General features: G+C 39.3%; 1 long non-coding RNA gene across 1 annotated transcript; it reads right to left on the minus strand.

Annotated features, from left to right (window-relative positions):
- Window positions 1–461: 461 nt before the first annotated feature.
- LOC146545829 (uncharacterized) lies at window positions 462–22,275 on the minus strand. The gene is made up of 4 exons (XR_014881129.1): window positions 22,176–22,275; window positions 8,363–8,453; window positions 5,213–5,402; window positions 462–3,799 (listed from the first exon to the last, which is right to left on the minus strand). It is a non-coding gene; the product is annotated as an uncharacterized LOC146545829 (long non-coding RNA).
- Between the last annotated feature and the right edge of the window lie 14 nt (window positions 22,276–22,289).

The raw sequence follows: 22,289 nt of genomic DNA on the forward strand, positions 1-22,289 counted from the left end.
CTGACATGAAATACACAGCATAACAACATATAGACATTTTCTTTCCACACGTTGGACCATAAGAACATAATAATGTTACGAAATCCAGACAGGTTCTGATATAGGACCACCGTACGGTTCTTTACTCTGTTCTCTATCAATATTCACTGTAATCTAGCTCAGATTAAGGTTGGAAGACAGTCTGTGATACAGCTTCTAAAAGAGATTTGTTGAAGTGAAGAAAAGTTTGCCCTTAGCACCAGTTACACACTCCATCTCAGAATGATGAAATAATTCAAAGCTACTAATGCCCTACTCCTTCTGGGACACTACTCCTTGTGTATAAAATACTGACTGCACAAGTATTGCACTATTCAAATTGCACTATTCAGAGTTCTGAGTATGGATGGAAGAAACTATGGGATTACTAACGTCAGTTTTATTGATTACAGATTTGGGAAAAAGTTCATTTAAATTTCAGAGATTAGTCTTTCAGCCAGTTGTCACTTAGCCATTGTCACTAATGCACTGTGTATGTAAGAAAGCAATATCTGACCACAAATAAGCAAAGTTTTAGTGTTGTAGAAGGAAGATATTTACAAGTAACACATGTGTAGTAATACTGACACAAGAATATTGGTGCACTGCATAAGGACCTGCAATCAGCATTCTGCACTGCAGCTAAAACTACAGCATTTGACTTAATAGCACTGAACAGGAACATAATCATCAAAATGTATGTTGTCAGTGGTGGGGCTAATTAAAACAATACAGCCAACACAATGGGAAACTCCACTGAGAAAAGTTCAAGATCTTTCACCTTCACATTTTTTGTTTCTAAATTTTTGTCAGGGCTCCTATTCAGCAGATGCTGCAAGTTCTTCTCTAAAAAGAGAGAACTGAAAAAATCCAAGAGATCTTAAAAAGGAAGTTAAACCACATTTCTTCATGTACATACAGCATCTTTGCACGATACTGTCTTGAGATGATGACACATACAAGGGGCAAAGACATGACATAATCTCAGATTTTACAGAAAAGCTGTATAAGAAGTTATGAATTTAATGCAATTATATTAACAGCTCTTACAATTCTTCAAAAGTTGAATGGTCTTTGCTGGGCCTGCCTCTCAAATACACTTCACACTGCCACCATCTTGCTCTTGAGTTCTTCAGCTGTAATCCCTTTTCTTTTATTTGAGTACGAGTCCTCTGCAGCAGAGCTCCGGGACTGAGCATGCTTCCATTTCTCTCAATTTCAAATGCCACATGGTACAATCACTCCTTTTGCTGGCAACCCTTATTCTGAAGGAGCCATTATTTGTGACCCCTCTTTATCAGTTTCAGCAGAATTTCATAGCGATAAAGAAAAGTCTAAAGGACTGATTGCAATTTTGTGCAATAGTCTGACTTCTTGTTGCTGTGCAACTGATTATTATTTATCATCTGCCGTTGTAAACTAGTAAATATTAGCCATTGTTCCTGATCCTACACACTTTTTCAAAGAACTCCATTTTATTCCTGTAGGCAAGCTCTTTGAACATCACAAGTGTATGACTTGCTAGGATCTTTTGTACGAAGGAACTAACACTAAAGAATAACTCAAGAAGGAAAAAAAGAAAGAATCAGACTTGGTGTATTAACATGCGTCACAGTTAAAAAATGAATAATGACACAGCATTTGCAGGGCAGCATTGGAGAGGATATACTTGTGACCATCTTCACTGCATTTCATTTTGCTGAAATGTTTCCACTGAGCTTTTAATAACAGTTTGTTATTTCTTAACATCTGGATCTAATCTAACAATAATTACATATGTTGGGGCTTGGGGTTTTGGGTCCTGAGAGGGTAGAAAAGTGGTTTATGGTAGGAGAATGAGCCTTGTGTCATTCAAAGAAAATTCCACTCATGACAATCTACTTTCTCCTTTACATTAGTGAAATGAGACTCAAAAAGACACACTCTGCCTTTTATTTTTGCCCAAGAATTTCAAAAGCAATTGGAGTTGGATTCAGTTACCCAAATTAAGGCGTTTGCATCATTTGGGGCTCACTAATATATTCTAATGTCCTTACGAAGCTGTCAGAAACATCACTGATAAGATCTGTGCTGTTCTGTGGTATTATGTGGAAGAATACCCTAAATGCCAGACACATCTGGTAGGTGAGCCCTAGCAGACGTGAATATAGAGGCAACTGAGTTAAGCTCTATCACCTCATAAACAGAAGTGGGAGTTAAACTGAAGTAGCTCATCTCTGGAAACATACAATGTCTCCGGAGACACCTGTGAGTATGTGGCTGGATGTGAATTTCACAAGAAAGGTCTCCATTCATGAACACCAAAACTCTGACTCAATGTACCTGATTTTCAGATAACACTAAATACAAAGTCTCATTCAAGTATTTCAGAGTAAGTATTGAAAATCATAGTTACATTTGCAATTCTTGCCCATAATGCTAAAACAGGTCTTGCACAGTCATTACACCTTAACAGCAGTGACGACAGGGTATATAAGAAAGATACGAATCAGTTATCTGGAAAAAAAAAAAAGTCTTAAAATCTGAGTCTTAAGACTAGCAAGGATAGCAGCAATTCATGGTAGTCATGACTGAAAACTGAAATGTTAGAAATATAGCAACTACAATGCAATTGCCACTGATAACTGTGATGGGTGCTGATCTCCATTTGCTAGAGGAGCTAAACAGGTTATTGATTTAGTTACTCTAAGAACGAAAATTGAATACAAAATTCTCTCATGAGCAAGCAACATTTGATTGACTGTTATCTTGTGCTAGGCAAAAAAAAAAAAAAAAAGAGAGATTCTGCATAAAATTCTCTCCTTGCATAAATAGATTTTGTTCCCCTCCACTAAATAGAAATATATTTAATTGCACCCAAAAGGAAATCAATCCTTCCACCCTACATATATGGAAAATGCACTTTAGTTCAAATTCTTTATATTCCAGAAATGTTTCCTCCACTGATATGACTCTTCAGGGGGCAGCTGGCAAATTTTATTTTGTCCACACCTGGTCACAGTGGTAGTCATGGGGCCATTATTATAACAGCAGACATCTGTAGTAATAGTTACTGCTTAAATATAAACTTCTGCATTTGAACTACTCTCTCTAGGCTTTTTTTTATAATCAGCAGGAAAAAAGTAAACATTTTTAGTTCCTGATTTTTATATGTTAAAGTAGGTGTCTAAAACAGGTCAAAACAACAGCGTCCTAGAAATTTCTCTTTACTAATAACATAGAATTTCAGGTGGGGAGCTCAAAAGTAAACGTCAGCTCTGCAGATGTCCATACTTAGAAGAGATTAATTCTGTCCCATGAACAAGGAGACACGCCAATTATGTTAATACTTCTCAGCAGCAATTGCCCATGTTATGAGGTATACTTGATTGTGGATTAAGAAACAAGCTTAATGTACCTTCTCCTGAAGTCCATAATCGTCTTACTATTGCAATATTTCTTTTAGAGGAAAATAATATAGCAGTAATGATATACTGATATTTAATATGGCAATTTATGACAAGAATTGAATATCAGTTCTGTAATGCCCCTATTAACGTATCTTTCAGCATCACAGTCCATCAGAAATGTCTACTGGGGGAACGGAACAGTATCTGTCTCACGCTGTAGAGAGTTGCAGTAGAGATGTTTAGATTGATAGGAATAAAGACATATGGGTGTGGGAATACCAGAAGGAGCAAATGGCAAGAGAAGGGCTAGAATAACAATGTGTTGATGCCACTTAAATCATGAGGTCATCAAGATGGTAGCACACCTTGTGTTTCTTCCTAGGATACCCAACCTGGGAAGAAAAAGACAGCAATCAAAACCTAATGACTCCTAGGTGAGACAGGAGGCATAGACCAATTCCTGCCAATTTGCAAGGGAACAAAAACTGTGTCAAAAATAACCAATGTAAGTTGAACTCAGAGGACATGAAGAGGAGCTGGCCTGTTTCTTTTTGCCCACTGTGTCACCACAAGGAATCTCGGTCTGCTTGCCTGCACACCAGCATCTTGGTGCTCCAATAGCAGACCTGACATGCATCTTGGTGCTTGTACATTCTTGTGGAAATATATGAATGAATCAATGAAACCAGTTTGATTTTGAAATATAATCACCCTTCTGCTATAACATCTCCCACTGAGATTTGCGACACATACGATGCAATATTATTTCCTACAAATACTTCTCTGTTTCTGTCCAAAAAAAAAGAAAACAAACAAACAAAAAAAACAACAACAAACAAACAAAAAAACCCCAGCTCCTCATCAGTCTAAATCTTCTAGTTTTGCCTTCATATCATTAAATATCCAAAGGCAGGAGTTTTCTCAAGCTACTGTAACACTTAGATTTCATGAGCATTACAGCAGGCCTTTGGAGGCATATAGAAGACTACAGTTCTACTTAACTTTTGAAATCAGACAAGTAGCATGACTAAATTCACAATTGTGTTATTTAATCTGGATGACAGAAGAGAAAAATGGACAAGACAAACCCTACCCTAGAAGGCACTGAATTATGTGAGACAGGGAAGTTTAAAACTGGTTGTATTCCACAGCTTTGTGAATGATCAGGTTGAAATCTGGCACTTGTAATAAGAAAAATGAATAGTTTGGGTATATTATTCATTCAAATGAAAAAGAGCCAAGCCCTTTGCTGGCATAAATTGCCACAGCTCTATTGATTTCAAACAAGAGCTGATTTGCATCGGATGAACATCCAAGCCATATTTTATAACATGCCCAAATTTGATTAATTGTTTATACAGTCCTGAGCAGGATTTTTCATTGCTCAATTATTTTAGTACAAAAAGCCCTGCTGTTGAACATACTATGCTCTCCACCATAGGAGAATTAATATTACTTTCTCCAAGCTGTGTGGTGTGGTGAACACACTCAAGGGACAGGATGCCAACCACAAAGACCTAGCTCAAGCAGTGGGCCTAATAGAACCTCATACAGTTCCATAAATCTAAGTGAAGGGTCTCACACCTGGGTGGAAGCAGCCCCTGCTGTCAGTACAAGCTGGTAGACAAAAGGATAGGGCGCAGCTCTGACAGAAAAGACTGGGAGTACTGGTGGGTAGGAAGCTGGACATGAGCCAGCAGTGTGTTTTCACAGCCCAGAAAGCCAGCTATATCCTGGGCTGCACCAACAGAAGTGTAGTCAGCAGAGTGAGGGAGGTGATCCTGCTCTGTTCTATGGGACCTCACCTGGAGTACAGCATCCAGATGTGGAGTCCTCAGTACAGGAGAGACATGGAACTGTTGGAGCATATCCAGAGGAGGGCAACAAAAATGGTCCAATGGATGGAACACCTCTCCTGTGAATACAGGCTGAGAGAGCTGGGGCTGTTCAGCCTGGAGAGGCCTCTGTGGAGACCAAAGAGCAGACATTCGGTATCTAAAACGGAGTTAACAGAAAGGAGAGACTTTTTAGCAGGATTTGTGGTGATAGGACAGGAGGGAGTGCTTTCAAACAAGAAAAGGGGACATTTACATTGATACAAGAAAATTTTTTTACAGTGAAGGTGGTGTAGCACTGGCACAGTTTGCCCAGAGAGATGATGGATGCCCCATCCCTGGAGACACTCAAGGTCAGGCTGGACAGGCTCTGAGCACCCGATGGCGCTGTAGGTGTCCCTGCTCATTGCAGGGGAGTTGGACTAGATGGTCTTTAAAGGTCTCCTCCAAGTCAAACAATTCTATGATTCTATGAATTTTAAGGATTATACTTGATGTTAACAGTGGACTTGTCTATGAAAAGTGAACATCTCCTAGATCCCTACAAGTTGACTCAACCAAGCTGTGTTTGTGCAATTTTCTGAGGTTTCTTTCATCAGTTTCTTGGATTGTCAGGCACGTTTCCTTAACAGAAAACCCCAACTGGACACTTTCAGCATCTGGACAGAACAGGATGCAGTTTCCAATAAGACGTGTATAGAGATGGCCGTACAAGATAACTAAAAAGCTCTTGAAATCAGTGTTCAGAACTACAGAAGTATTATTCATGCAGCACTATGGACTTTAATTCAATTACTTCTGATTTTATCATTCCAATTCTAACTTTGAAATAATAATAAAGAAAAATCCAATAACTTTTTCTGAGTACTGTGCTCCCCTGTGATACATGCTATGTTTTTCGGTTTTGTTTCTTGATCCATCAGTGACTTTATGTTTCATTCCTTTTCCGTCTGTATTACTGATGGCTGTAGTAATATATCAGATGTGGGAGGGATAGGAAGAAGAAGGAAGGGAAAAGGGTGGATGGAAGGAAGGAAGGTAGGGAACTGAGAAGGAAGGAAGGGAGGAAGAAAGGAAGGGAGAAAGAAAGGAAGGGAGGAAGAAAGGAACAAAGGAACGAAGGAAGAGAAAATTGAGGAATAAGGAGGAGAATGGAAAATAGACAGCTGCCCTGTGGCTAGGGGAATCATCACAGCAGCTTTCACTCAGAAACAGTGCTGAGTTAATTGTAGACCAAAGCACAAGGCAAGAGATAGTTTCACAGAATCACAGAATTGTAGGGGTTGGAAGGGACCTCTAGAGATCATCGAGACCAACCCCCCTGCCAAAGCAGGTTCCCTACACCAGGTCGCACAGGTAGGCGTCCAGGCGAGACTTGAATATCTCCAGAGAAGGAGACTCCACAACCTCCCTGGGCAGCCTGTTCCAGTGCAAGTTTCTTCAGCAAATTCTTCCCTATGAAAGGCCTTGTGGATAACAGGTGTTTATTTACACCTAAAGTGCTCCCCTCTGAAAAATCTATGCCTTATTTTTGTTTGTTTAACATGTTTCTGTCAGTGGCTTCATCTAGAAAACATCAGCATCCTTCATCTCATTCTACATGGAGCAAAATACATGACACCCTTGTCTCAATTTAAAGAACATTTAGAGTTATCTCACAACTTATTTTTGCGCCACCTAACATTATGATCTTTTCAGACCTCATATGCCAATCAGCCTGGAGCTAAATTTATACTTAAATGAAAGATCTGAAAAATACATCAATACAAAAAGGCCAGTAGTTCTGACACTTGAGAAAATAAGCTTATTCTCTGTGAGTAGATAAGCTCAACTCTACAGAAATGTGCTAACGAATTTGATATAGGATTAAAAAGTGCCATATAATTTTAAAGCTAGACTGTAAGATTAATTGCCAGGAAATCTTTGCCCAATTACACTTTATGGTTCTGGCCCCTCACACTGATAAACTCAGACTGATTAAATATACCAAAGCATATTTGCTTCAGTAAGCTGCTTAAAAAAATGCTCTGGTTCCAAAATCAGGCTCTTCTCAACTATCAACAGGTATAGACATTTGTAAATATGGTTCTGCTATCTTGAACACAACCAGAAAATTCCATATGGAAGCAACTAATTGAACCAAACCAAATGAAAATTTATTCCCTTTTCTTTCACAAAGTTGTACAAACCTAATATCATGCAATCATAGAATGGCTTGGGTTGGAAGGGACTCAAGGATCATCAAAATCCAACCCCTCTGCCATCTCCAGGGATGGGGCATCAAAAGCCTCGCTTGGCAACCTGCTCCAGCACCCTATTGCCATCTCAGTGAAAACCTTCCCTGACATCTGATTTAAATTTTCCCCTCTTTGCATTAAAACCACTTCCCCTTGTGCTATCACCGTCTACCCATGTAAAAAGTTTGTTTCCCTCCTGTTTATAAACTCTCTTTAAATATTGGATGGCCATAATACTGCAAGTTTCCCTGAAATTATACACACACACACACACACACACAAAAACCCACATCCATTAGATATATAATTTAACAAAGCTGGATAAGTAAGAGAAACTGTAACAGCAGGTGTCTTTAATACAGTTTAAACTGAATATGTGGGGCTTTATATGATAATTATCTACCTAGAATTATAGGAAATGTTACCTCAGCAAAATGCCATATCAGTATGCTAGCTTAGCCCACACATTTAAAGACAGAGATAGACAAATAAATGAAAGCAAGATTGGAGACTGAGACATAAATATAGAGAAAACAGGAGCCTAATATATACTGTCAGATAAAAGGAGCCTGAAGGGAGATGATAAAAACAGTTTAAATACCTAGAAGGATGCAATATCAAGGAATGAAGAGAATTATTTATACCATGTAAGAGAGCTAAACCAACTTGTGTTTACCAGGGCCTGAAAGTTTAAAACAAGAAGATATAAGAGCAAGCCAATATAAACATTTTAGGGGAACAATTATGCATGACTGGGACTCCAGCAGGGAGAATGCAACATTCCTCAAGTTTTTTGAGTGCTTTGCAAACCTGAGCACAACCACTGGGGCTCTGTCCCTTCAGTTGTCCCCTTTCTTGATGACAGAGCCCACCTGCTACCTACCTTCATCACCTTGGTTGGCTGGAGCTCAATTCAGCAGAGTTGTTCTCTCACTGACAATGAGGGTGTTAACTAGGGCCCACAGAGGTCTCACCTAAACAGAAAGCAGCTATTTTAAAACCATGAAAGCAGTTGTGCATCTCCATATGAAGGCTCTGGCCCACAGTCAGTGTTTGAAGCCCGTTGTGTCTGGGTCTGTAAGTACAGACAACCATGAGAGAATCGGTAACCAAAAGGCATGTGCCAGGCCTTGAGGATTTAACAACAGAATCACAGAATTCTGGGGGTTAAAAGCGACCTCAAGAGATCTTCGAATCCAATCTCCCTGTTAAAGCAAGTTCCTGAAAACAGGCCACACAGGTACATGTTAAGACAGGCCTTGAATATCTCCAGAGAAGAAAAATCCACAACCTCCCTGGGCAACCTGTCCCAGTCCTCATAAAGAAGTTATCCTACATATTTGTTCATGCTGAACAAACACAGGTTACTCATCTTTTCCTCATACAGGAGATGCTGCAGGCCCTTTATCATCTTTGTGTCCCTCCACTGGACTCTCTCTAGGAGATCCCAGTCTTTTGTGAACTGGGAAGCCCAAAACTGGACACAGTATTCTAAACGTGGCCTCACCAGGGCTGAATAGAGGGAGAGGACCACCTCCCTTTACCTACTGGTCACACTCTTTTTACTTCACTCCATATCACATCATTTCAGGGGCTTTCTTCAGCCTCCTTCTAGCCCAACCCCATCTCATGCATTCTCATCACCAACCAAAATGTGTTAGACATGCTACCAGACTTCCATCCTGTGCTGTGAATCAAAGCATGCCAAGGGTTTTGAGATTCACTTCCAAAGTGCACTCTTGATCCAAATTAAAATGCTAATGGAGATGAATCCAGTTCAAAAATTGGCATTTTATTTCAGATAATTTTCTTCTTAGTCTTCTTTAGCTAGGTCAAAAAAATTTGGCTTCCTTCCTGCAAAACAGCATGGAGATGTTTTGTTTCTGCATTTTTGCATTTGCATTGCTCACCATCGCACTTTCATTTTCTGAACAAAGCACCGTCTAGAACAACGATTTTCAATTTTTCCTATTTTGTAGAATACTGATTTATTTTCTGTTTTTCATTGGAAATTGCAACCCTCTGTTTCACATTGAAACAATGTACTTGTCATACTCTAAAACCTTCTCCAAGATCTGAGGAAAAGGTAGAAAGACCCTCAGAGACCTAATTTCTGCTCATTGTTTTAGATTATCCACAGAAAAAGATGTGTCAATAGTGACAGCATCCCAGTACATGTTGACTATGCCCTACTTCTGGAGAGGTAGCTGTGCTTTATTATTCCGTTCCATTGCATCTCTCCCATATGGCTCAAGATTAAATCAGAATAATCATACAAGGGGAAGACAATTCCATGCATGTTACAATTAGATGAAAATTAAAAAAGGTCCTTTTCAAAGCTCAGCATCTCAGCTCAGAAGATAACTTGGATTATAAAGACATTTTATTAGTTACGATATCTCCATCTAGGCCAAAATCTATTGCTATAATATGGAAGGTGACAACATAGCCAAAAAAGAAAAAAAGAAAAGAAAATCAAGGTTGGCACTGTCTTTATTATTCCTTTACACTGTAATATCTTCTGCAGAATACATCAAGTGGATTATACAAGCAGTGTGTTACAGCACAGATTCATTTTTCATAGCTTTCGTAGACATTTTCTGCATTAAGCAAACAACTGTCAAATAAAGGCTAAACTGTGCTTTCGGAGTCGAGCAATTCCTCGAGCAGTTTTGCATGAATCACATTGTGTTTACAGGTAGCCTCGGACAAACAAGTAGTAGCCCTAACAAATACCTAAAAACAAATGTAATAAAATAGTTATGCCTCATTGCTTCTGGAAAAGAGGACATAGGCAGTATAACCACATTCCTGCTCAATCTGCTGTTACACATGTGTTTCTGTCATTGCCAGACAGGATAAACATCCATTCCCAAATTATTTCCTAGGGAGGGAGCATCTGACCATCAGCAAGCAAATTGGATATGACACAGGTTACCTGGATTTATTTCCTTGCCTCGACAAAGACTTTCCATCTGATTCAGGCAAGCTATGTTTCTGTATCTCTGTTCCCATGCATGATGCATGGAAATATTTAATTACTTCAGAAAGTATTAAGAAAATGTACATTGATGTTCCAAGAGTCCACGGAAAGAAGACTCAGACAATCCAAGATCTCTCCCATGTGGGAACAATCTAATTGTTTCAAGAGATGCTATATACAATAACACTGTGATAATTAAAAAAGAAAATCCTGATTCATAATTATAATTTTCATCCTAGGAATACATGGAAAAAATTACATGAGTAATATTTAATATTATTTTTCTTTAGAGCCTCAGAAATTACTGTGATATTTAAAAAAAAAATAATTAAGTTTTATTGTTCTTTTCCCAAAGCAAGTCAGAATACACTGGATACAGTGCAGTAGCACCATCTCTCAGCAAATTTGTTACAAAGTTATCCAAAAGCAAATAGGAAATCGTCAGCACAGACCATAAAATGAAATGCTGTGATATGACCTGCGAAGTATATCCTTAAGGGTGCCATCTTACTGCCAAGATCCTCATGTGCAACAAGGTCCCACAACAAGGCGCAGCCATATTGCCAGTGCCACAGAGCTATTATTCCACACAAACCATTCATTTACTGGGAGCCACATTTTCATGAACTAGAATCTCACATGTTAACCTCAGTAATTTTGCTGGAGCAAAGGTTGCCTAATTTGCACAAAAGCTTCAGATTAAAATAAGGGTAGTTCCTCAAAGTGAGTACGCACAGAAAAGAGTGTTCCTGGAAGAGGCAAAGCCATCATGAGTGGCAAACAGTTTATCAAGCTGTCAGCAGTGTCAGTTCTGGCTGTGAAATCCAAAAGAGCAGCAAATGTAAGGTTAACGAGTGATTATTACTTCAGGAAGGGTGGCATTCACATAACTGTGAATACAGGGAAATCTCACAGCTCCTACTGATGAGATCATTTTTCCAGTGTGGAATAGTAACTGAAATTACTAGGAGATTGTAAGGAAAATACACACCTCATCACCTTAATCTCAGAAACAGGCTGCAGTGTGTAGATAAATATTTTGATTGCTGCCATAGAGGAGATCTTAAGCAGTGATTGTGGCATATCATAACAGAGGCAAATGACATGGAAAGGAAACTGTCATCAACTGCAGAGATCAGGAATCCATCCTCAGGCAGGTGCTGCTGTGCTTAGACTACACAGTGTAGTTCATACAAATATTTGAGTGCGCACTGCAAGGCACTGTTTTAATTTACAGTTCAACCTATTGGGCTGGGATAATCCTAAAGCAGATGTGATCATCATATCAATCTCTTTTCCACCTGAGCATCCACCCAGAAGAGCTGCTTTACAGCTTCTGTGGTCTTCTATTATCAGCAATAAGCCAGCTTTCAATGCTCTTACATCTGCTGGGGCCTGTTTTCCAATAAGAGTCTGAAGACAAGAACATCCAGCTCATCTTACATGAAAAATATTCATCACAAAATCACATCATAATTTAGTTTGAAAAATACTGTCAAGATCATCAACATGACCTACCAAGTCCCATGACTAAACCACGTACCTTAGGTCACATCCACACATCTCCCATCCTGTTCCAAAGCCTAGCCATCCCCTCCGTGAAGAAATTCTCTTTGGCACCACTGGAGACCATTTCCTTGTGTCCTATCACTTGTCACATGAGGAGAGATTGACATCCTACTCACTGCAACCTCCTTTTAAGTAGTTGTACAGAGCAAGAGGTCTCCCCTCAGTCTACTTCAGATTAAACAACCCCAGTTCCCTGTGGCACTCCCCATAACTCTTCTTTTCTGGTATCTTCATCAGTTCTGTTGCTCTACTTTGCAAATTCATATTCTTCTTGCAGGGAAGGGTCCAAGCCTGAGCACTGGAGGTGCATATCAGCATGCCATGTACAAACAAGGGGACAATCCCTTCCCAAGCCCTGGGGTCACACTATTTCAGATGCAGGCAAGGAGGCCATCAGCCTTCTTGGCCACCTGGGGACACTGCTGACCTGTGTTCAGCTAGCTGTCAACCAGCAGCTCCAGGTCCTTTTCTGCCAGCCTCTGTTCTCCAAGCCTGTAGCCTTGCTTGGGGTAGTTGAAATCCGAGAGCAGCACCAAGCATTTACTGAATGCCACACAATTAGATTTGACTTATTGATGCAGCCTATACACGTCTCTATGCAAAGTCTTCCTACCCTCAAGCAGATCAACATTCCCACTTAATGTGGTATCATCCACAAAATGGTACTTTCAATACTTTGTTCTGGATATTTAGTACTTGACTGCCTTATATAAATTATATTGCCATATACTTTATGCAATAACTCATTATTTTTATTACGGATTTAGTCTTAACAAGAAAGACACAGGATTACTTGCATCTTGCTTTGGAGAACTGCAAGTCCAGCCAAGCAGCTTAAATTACACACACCCTGGTTTTGCCAGTCCTTCTTCTAATTACTCATGCCTGACAACGTGATCGGCATCAGCAGTTTCAGAGCTTACTTTCCCATACTTGTTACATATGATCAATTGCACAGCCTTCCTACTTCTTTTTAAAATTCCTCACTGACTGACACATCCATTTATTTACAGTTAAGTAGACACAGGCTACAGATTTCACTTTCATCAGTGCTATAAGATACAGAGAAATAAGACCAGTGTGAAGTAAAAGTAGCATTTGGGCCTCCTCATGCTTCGCTTGGTCTCTCACCATCAGCAGCAGAGCAAAATTTCAAAGGGTTTGATACAAGCTTTGCCTTCCTGAGCATGTATCAAAACCAGATAGGAGAAATCATTATAAAAGTGCTGTTTCCTCCTTCCACAGACTACAAGGATAGTATGAGGGCCGATATTGTGAGGCTGATATTACACGCCTAACCTTTTCATAACTAAAGATAGGTATAGTAATTTTTTTTTCTGCTATGGTCTTTCCCACACTTGACTAGAATAGGGTTTTCAGTTCATTTCTAGGAATCTTACTCTACAGAACGTTTGTGCATCCTATCCTCTCTGCAAGACGAGCAGTGCTCCTTTCTCTCCAGATGGAAGCATTAGCTGCAAATAACTGCATTGACATTTTCTTCTCTGCCCTCTTACACTCTTGACACAACCACATTAATAAGTCAGTAGGAGCAGGAAATACAGACCAAGATGTTTCAGATGACTAATAGAGTTCAGGTACCCCAATTAATTTGGTGTCTGACACAAAACATCTCAAAAGAACCTCCATTTTTCAGCAAGTAGTCACTCAGCACTACATGAAGAGAAAATAACCTTCAAAAATCTCAAAGGAGATACCAAGTATCAATTTAAAGCAATTGGGAATGTCTCTGGGTTTCATGAACACTTCTCAAAGACTTGGAGATAAAGAATATATATATTATTTCTAAACTATTCATTTGCACCTATCTAGAAATTCTACTTTTTGTATTCTGTACATTTGAGGGAAAGTTCAGTCACTGCACACTGCAGTATTACGCTGAACTAATTTGCAAAATACTTTTGATTAATGTGGTCTCTTTTCCCCTACACTGTAAAAAAACATGAGGATAATGCATTTCTTTTATCAGTACTGATCAAAAAAAAAAAAAATTTTTTTAAACAAAAATTGAGCACTCCACCAACAGCATCTTTTCCCTCACATCATCCTTCATCACCTCATTCAGATCTCTAAATAAGATTAAACCAAGTCCCTCTTTAATCATAAAAGCAGTTATTTTCACTGTCTAAGTTTTCTTTTGGTTTATCTCTGTACAAGTTACAGCATCAACATTAAAAAAAAAAAAAAGGATTGTTGGCAATACAGCCAATCATCTTTCCAATTGCTCAGGTATTACCCGGCAATCCACAGTCAATTCTACCTCAGGTAACACCTAATTTTTTGCCTCAAGCCTTGTGAGTACGCCTTCCATGCATACATGCAAAACAAATGATCTAAATATCTTAATGTTTTCTATGTTGTATATACATGTAGGTTCTTTTTAACTATGCTTTGTATCCCTGCATTAATATCCATAGCTATATCCATCCATTATTTACATCTGCTGTGATTGTTTGCTGCCTTCTTAATCAGCTCATCCAGTCTCTTTATCACTATAATTGTTGAGGATCCAATACATACTGCCCTACAGACACTACCACAAACAGTTCTGTATTTGTACTGTGAAGAACAGAAAATGAGGAGAGGAGAACAATGAAATAACACTCTGTTGTTGTAACCTTTGCTGAATACTTTTCTCTGTCAGAACTTTGGCAGAAGGAAACAATGAAAGCTGCAGGCACTGTAAAAAGCGTCCAATTCTAAAAGACTGCTAGCTTCAAAATTTTAGCAGTGGCAGGACTTGCTTTGGGCTTCTTCTTCTTTGCTTTCCTCTACAGTTCTGGCAGCTCTGAGCTGCTTGTCTTATAAGCCAGGTAGGGAGACTGATGCTCTCTTGAACTACTATTTCAGTTTACTGATAAATAGATCAAATACAGAATACTTTGTTTTTCCAGCTTATTTCATCACTGCATTCCCAGTGTCACATTAAAACTCTGTTCCCTCCATTCCAAACTGTCCACTAAGTTAAAAAAAAAAAAAAAACAAAAAAACTACGTAGTTACCATAGAAACTATATCTAAGATAAAGAACAGTTTCTTAAAGAAGTCTGCACAGGAGGACTGAGCATCACCAGAGCAGTGCTTCAGAAGGAAATGAAGGGGAGGCTGTGTTCCTGAGCCTGAATTCCTCAGTCATTTCTCTCAGTGATGCAGAGTGTTTCTAGTGATATACGAATGACTGCACAGTGAGTGACTTATCAGTGGGTCACATGAGTATCACAAGTCCATCACAAAACAATAAAACAATAGTAAGAGTTATACCTCACATCTTCAAAGTGTAATTGTTGTTAAGAATGCTAAGAGTGTAATGTGGCATCAGCCCCAGCCCTGGGGGATGCTCTCTGCCTTTTGCTGGTATCTGGAAGAATGGAAAGCTGGAAACAACTATAGAATTCCTCTGGGTAGAAATAATACACTATCTGGTCATCTCATAATACTGACATCTTCCAGTCTTGCAATACTACGACATACAACATGTACCTTGTCATGACAGCTTGTAAATGACTCCTTTTGGCATTAAAAATTCTGTAGACACCTTAATTACAATTTCAAAGAAAAAAAAAAAAAACAAAAAACAACAACAACAACAAAAACCCACAGACAAAAACCAAGTAACAGATCCCACATACATTCCCAATGCACGACATCTCAGGGATAAGAGCAGACACTTTTCTACTGAACAATGCTGCCAAACAAAAAAAAGTGTCAATGCTATTTGTTCCTGCCACTAGAAAAAAATATGTTTTCTGAACTGCATTTCAAAATCACTTTGTATTGAGAAAGCCTGCTGGAACACAATTCAGAGCTGTTAGAGAGGATTCTGCTACCACCTTCTGGCTGCCAGAAATACTTTGAGATTATTTAACCAGCACACAGAGTTCATAATGCATCTACTGTTTCTTCAATATGCACACTTAACACAATACTGCCCCATTTTCTTTAATATATAAATAAGAAATATACCCCCAAAAAAGTAACACCTGTAGCAATAATTTTGATGATAAACAAAAAGAACTAAGTATTTCAGTACTTTAAATGACCTCATTTTAAAACAGTGTTGGATCTGGGGAACTCTCCAAGGGAGAACCTTGAATGTCTGAGTCTGGCAATACTGACCAAACGGGACTGAAAACATGAGCAAAGAGTACAAAGTAAAGCTTAGAATTTTCCACAACGAAGACCAGGTCTCTTCATCTAATATAAGCCTCCCCTATTGCTGAAATAGGTGGTTTGAACCCCCCCATCATCCACAAAATCATTAGTTGTACACAATACTTCCTTCTAGTAAAAAGAAGGGAAAAGGACAAATACCTGGAGATAGCGGAAGCTCAACCGTGCATTTTGGTTATACAGAACATGTTGAAGTGAACACGTTTTTAACATCTGATCTTAATATCTTAATTGTTGTGACGTTGTTATGTTTTGCTTTCTCTCCCACAAGTATTCATCTAATCCAACACCTTTATTTTCAAATTCCTTTGGGTTGCAGCATTAGCGCACTATGTGTACTTACAAGTACATGACTTATCTGAGTATTTTCTCCCATCTAGGGAGTTGTATTTTTTAAATATTCATAGGTCCTGTTGTATTTCATCCTTGTTTCAGCTGCGGGAAGGATGAAAAAGATCATTATAATATATGTACCATTGCCAGTTATTACAAAGCACTACTCTACGTAACGGCTGTAAAGAAAGGTAGAGATTGCATCAAAGAGGTTCCACTCCACAGCTAAGGCTTAGAAAAAAACAGATGAAGTATCACTGCATTATTTGTACTTAACCCATATCCTATTGAATTCAATAAAGAAACTTCCAGTCTCCTGAAAGCAGACCACTGAAAACTGATTAAAAAATCATGTTTTTTAGATTTCAAAGACCCCTTGAGAATCCAGCCATAACTGTCTAAGGATCTCTCAAAATGAGATGCAGGCATCTAGGTTACTTAGATGACACTTTTGAAAATTCCACCTTAAATGAATTCTTAAAATCAAAAGGCAAGCCAGCAAAGCCAGATATAAAAGGCAGGTGGCAAGCTTTAATGAAGCATCTACTCAAATTCAGGCCATCTTTTAGCAGCAAGAGTTCAGGTGGATTATTAGAAGTTGGTGCTCTTTAATCTCTTACCTCCTGGGAAAAACTGGCATTTAAAAAATGTTAGCAACAGCAATCACAGAAGGAATGAAAAAAGCCTGAAAAGCCAGTTGTTCTGTTTCTCTGTGAGATGTGACATTTTCAAATGTTCTGCCCATCATATCTGACTATGTTCAGTTGAACTGGACAGTGTATTGCAAGCTCTGCAGGCTTGTGACTCCATTAGTTTTTCAGGGATTTACATCTTATTTTAAACCACCGCTAAGTTACCTGAAGAAAGGATTTTTTTGAATTGTTTTTAATTTTTATATTTCCAGATCTGAAACAGAGCGCCCTGCCCTGACTGTCATAGATGCCTTAGATCCCTTTTAAATTTCCAGAGTTCCTTGTCTATTCCAAGGAAGCTGAGGGAGGCCAAATTGCCCACTGCCACTAACGAGAAGCTAGAACATTCAGGCATTACCCACAGCAGCAGCTCTATCATACAAGCATAGAATTTGTGTTGGAAGGTACCTTTAAGATCATCTAGCTCCAACCCCCTGCTATAGGCAGGGACACCTCCCTCTAGACCAGGTTGCTCACAGCCCCATCCAGCCTGGCCTTGAATGCTTTCAGGGAGGGAACATCCACAACTTCACTGGGCAACCTGTTCCAGTGTCTCACCACCCTCATAGTAAAGGATTTCTTTCTAATATCTAGTCTAAATCTACCCTCTTTCAGTTTAAAGCCATTTTCTCTTGCTATTTTCTCTTGCTCTGTCACTATCTGGAGGTAGAGCCTTGACAATCACTCCCCTGCCTCTGTCAGTTTTATTCAGAACTGGTGTAGTCTGGAGTTTGGGGAAAACCTGCGATTAGCAATTCTATGTGAAAGACGTACTGCCTTGCAGATAGCAAGACTCAATGCTCTTCCAGAAAAGAAATAGTAAAATAACACAACAGCTTCTGCATTTTGAAAACTTAAATGAAATACTGGTTTTCATGTTTGCAGTGAAACGCTGTTGCTTCAAACGCAATTCTTGTATGCATTCCATAAAGTATGTGTGTGATGGGACAACTTTTGACTGTTAGATATCCAGGGTGAATTTTGGCAGAGGGAATCTCTGCACAAAATCTAGCTCAAAGAGAGACACAAATGCCTCTCTATTAGCCAGAAAACACATGCAGCACGTCAGGCCACATGGAGAGCATTCAGCGTCCAAGAGATCGATGTGGGAAATACTGACATGCTACCTTGCAGTGGCAGCTGACAGAGGATAACTTCACTAAAACGTGATAGACCTAATGATGCATTTTCAAGCATCAAGCACAATAAATAGACATTTCTGTCTACCTAAGGTAGTCTTTGAGAAAGAACTGCTCTGCAATCTATCCTTTGACAATTCAATAGCACCTTCTGCTCACGTGTTCTGCTCCTTTCACCCACCTGCTTGTTCTGAAGTAGCAAATACAGACTTGGTAGAGACTTCCTATTTGGTACAGAGTATGGTACAGAGCCTTGAAATGAAAACTTAGCTAACAAGTCATAAAATATTGAAGCACAGGTTTTAGGAATGTAAATGTTAAGAACAATACAGCATACCCCACAGTAGTTGGATGGAAAAGTGAGAATGCTTCACATGACAGTGGTCATCTCCAGGAGCTAGTAAGAAAACATATTTCATGGCTTCTCAGCATCACAGGATGGGCAGTAGCTCTGCAAACAAGGAATGAACACACATTCATTGTGGTAGTAGATCACTAACTTCCACTTTGGTGAAAGCAGAAAGGACTGAGAAAGAGAAAAAAATACCATCACAATGAATGTGTTGCTGACACTTCAGTCTTTCCCAAATTAAAAAGAGTTTTCTCTGGGAAGAAGAGATTTATTTCCTCCACCACAACACAAACTGTTTTTCACTGTTTGTTCATCTAGTTTGATCCCCACAGTAACAAAACACAGGTTTTTCCTGGAGCAAATCCTAACTCAAATATCCCCAATGCTCACTTCCAACTCAGAATAGGTAATCTGTGCTTGAAAGACACTCTGTTTCATGCACATACATATAAAACAAGTACGTATTATACAAAGCCAAACATTATTTCAAAATTCCCAGTGATGGAAAAATAGCAATCTTTGGAAACGTATTTCATAGATCAATCATCACTACTCTTAAGAATGTGCACTGTTTCTGGAAAACAGATGATGTATAGCTTCCCTTCCCAGACATTGATTTTTCATACTCCTTTTCATTAATTTCAGTGACTCTGTATCTAGAAGAGCAGTTTTCCATGGAATTATACAATGATCAAGTCTGACCTATCTCTAGAATTACTTCAGAAATCCCCATAATCAGAACAATTCTCCTACTTTGTCACCAACTCCAATCAGCAAAAGAAGTTGTGTTCTTACTGTCAGTATGGACTGGGACTGACAGATTATTTCCCACCCATCATTTACTGCTTCTCTAGTAAGGCTTCTCAGAAAAACAAATAAAAGAGTCAGTCATTAAAGACATCGTAACAGTCTGGAAGACTTTGTAAATCAAAGGATAAAATTCATCAAAAATTATATATAGACTTTGAATGTTTTAAATGCTGGGAATCCAAAAACATTGAAAAGATATTGAGTATCATTTCAAATCTGCTAAAAACAGAGGTTTCTACACAAAAAATATTCTACAATCATAAACAAAGCTTTTAAAATGTATTCTCATACACACAAGATGACAGTCTAAATCTTATGTGAACAGTTTATTCTCTCAATTTTCAAAAGTGGATTGAAAATCTCTTATGCCTTCCTCTAAGCACTGAAACTGCCCTTTGAAGTTATACCCAGTTCTGTGAGATGATCATTGTGTGCTGCAAACTGCAGTGCTTCATGTAGGCAGGTGATAGGCAACTTCAAAAGACCTACTTAATTGCAAAACAGTATTCACTTGTATGCTGTTCTGGGAAACAGAAAAACTGAGTCTCTTTAACGCTATGTACAGAGAAGAGCGATAAACCTTGGTAACCTTCACAGATTAAGTGCATGTGAAAGTTAGTAACAAAAAAACAGTAATATTTTTTTAATGTGATACACCACAAAATTTTGAACAGTGAAACAAACAGATTTTCCTTCTGGAAAATTTACGAACAGATTTCTATGACACTGAAGTAGCAACTAACAGTGGAATAGCATCACATGATATTTCTGGGGAACTATGGATTTTCTACTTCATTTTTCTCCCCTCATCTTTTGTTTGTTAGTATTTATAACAAAATCCACTACTAAGACAATAAGAATGCTACTGCTTAATCCAGCAAACATAATATCAGAATGTTTTTGAATTGTTCCCCAAATAATCTCAGGACAAGAATGAAAGAAATTGGTTCTTTCTCAAGCAGAAGCATGATGCACACAATTGTTAAAATACAACCACAGACACAGGAAGAGCACAGTGTTTACTTTGCAGATGTAAATTAGATTTTTATTCTCATGTGTTATTTTTGTTGACACTGTGTAAAGTGAATTTCAAGTTTTAAGAACAATTCTTGGCCCTAAGAGAACAAATGCCCTTAATTGCATTCTCCTGTGTGAGGTGTTCAAGGCCAAATTGGATGGGGCCCTGGGCAGCCTGGTCTAGTATTAAAGGTGGAGGTTGGTGGCCCTGCCTGTGACGGGGGGGGTTGGAGATTCATGATGCTTGAGGTCTCTTCCAACCCAGGCCACTCTGTGATTCTGTATGTTCCCATCAATCTTCTCCTTACAAATTAGGCTATCCAACAAACAGAAACAACTGAAATGTTTTCAATATGAATAAGAAAACATAAGACTTAATTATATTCTTACTCATTCCTTTGTAAATTGTTATTACCACACCTTACATTAAAATGTTCCTGCTTAATAGCAAGAGTTGTTGTTTGTTTTTTTCTGCTGGGTTCAAAGCAATTTATCTTACATTTTGACTCATATTTTGACTAAGAGCTGAAGCAACCTCTTGGTCTTGATGGCTCTACCAAATTTCTGCATCAGGTATGATATATAATGAAGTGAATGTTTTAAGTTAAGGGAGGGAAGATTTAGGTTCAGGGGAAGTTCTTTACAGAGAGTGAAGTGCTGGAACAGGCTGCCCAGAGAAGCTGTGGATGCCCCGTCCCTGGAGATGTTCAAGGCCAGGTTGGATGGGGCCCTGGGCAGCCTGGTCTAGTATTAAATGTCGAGGTTGGTGGCCCTGCCTCTGGCAGGGGGGTTGTTGATTCATGACCTTTGAGATCCCTTCCAACCTTGGCCATTCTGTGATTCTGTGAATAGAGCGCACTTGTTATTAACTTCCAATTGGTAGATACATTGGAAGAAATTTCCTGATTTTTTCACATCCTTTAAGAAAATGTTTTTAGCAAAAAGCACATCTGCTTTAAGATGTCACACACCTTATAAACAGGCATTATAAACTCAGCGTTTCTAGTTAAAAACAGTGTAGCAGATATTAAGTTAGAAGAAGCTTATTTGTGTTTGCCCATATAAATGTAGGCAGTTAACACTGCTGTAACACATTAAAGAAGCCATAGGGTCATCAGCTGACAGCAGCACTCAGCAGAACAATCCTATCAGCAATAAGAACTCTAAATTTCAGATGCAATTGTCCTCATTTCAGCACAAACAAGATGATCCCTACTACACGTTTTTCAAACTAAGTGCACACATACCAGGCACCAAACAACCACAGCTCTAATTGCCACATCTTCATATATATTTCTGAGGTGACTATCCAACCCTCAAACATAATTAAACCACCAGAAGCCGAGTCCAGTGACGGAATCAGCCTTAGGCCAGTTCCTGCGTGTCTCCTGACCACAGAGAAGCACAGCTATTTGATAGCATCCCTACACTCATCATCCCCACTCCAAGCCGCTGCGGACAAAACTCAGCCGCCACCCCCACACAACCTTCCCACACAACCTTCCCGCCACGCCACGCGCATGCGGCCCGCCCACCGCGCGCCCAGCCGCGCGCGTGCGCATGCGCCCCGCCACGGCGCGCCCGGCTCTTTGGTTTCCCTTCAGCACTCACGACTCCCGCGCCGCGCGACGGCACATGCGCAGTGACCGCCGGTCTCTCTCCCCTTCCCCCGAAGCTTCGTGAAGCTTCCGGAAGGCTGCGGCCGGCTCCTTCCGCCGCACCGCC

The sequence above is a fragment of the Meleagris gallopavo genome, chromosome 1 (genome assembly GCF_905368555.1).
Source record: "Meleagris gallopavo chromosome 1, MGAL_WU_HG_1.1, whole genome shotgun sequence".
Taxonomy (NCBI): Eukaryota; Metazoa; Chordata; class Aves; order Galliformes; family Phasianidae; genus Meleagris; species Meleagris gallopavo.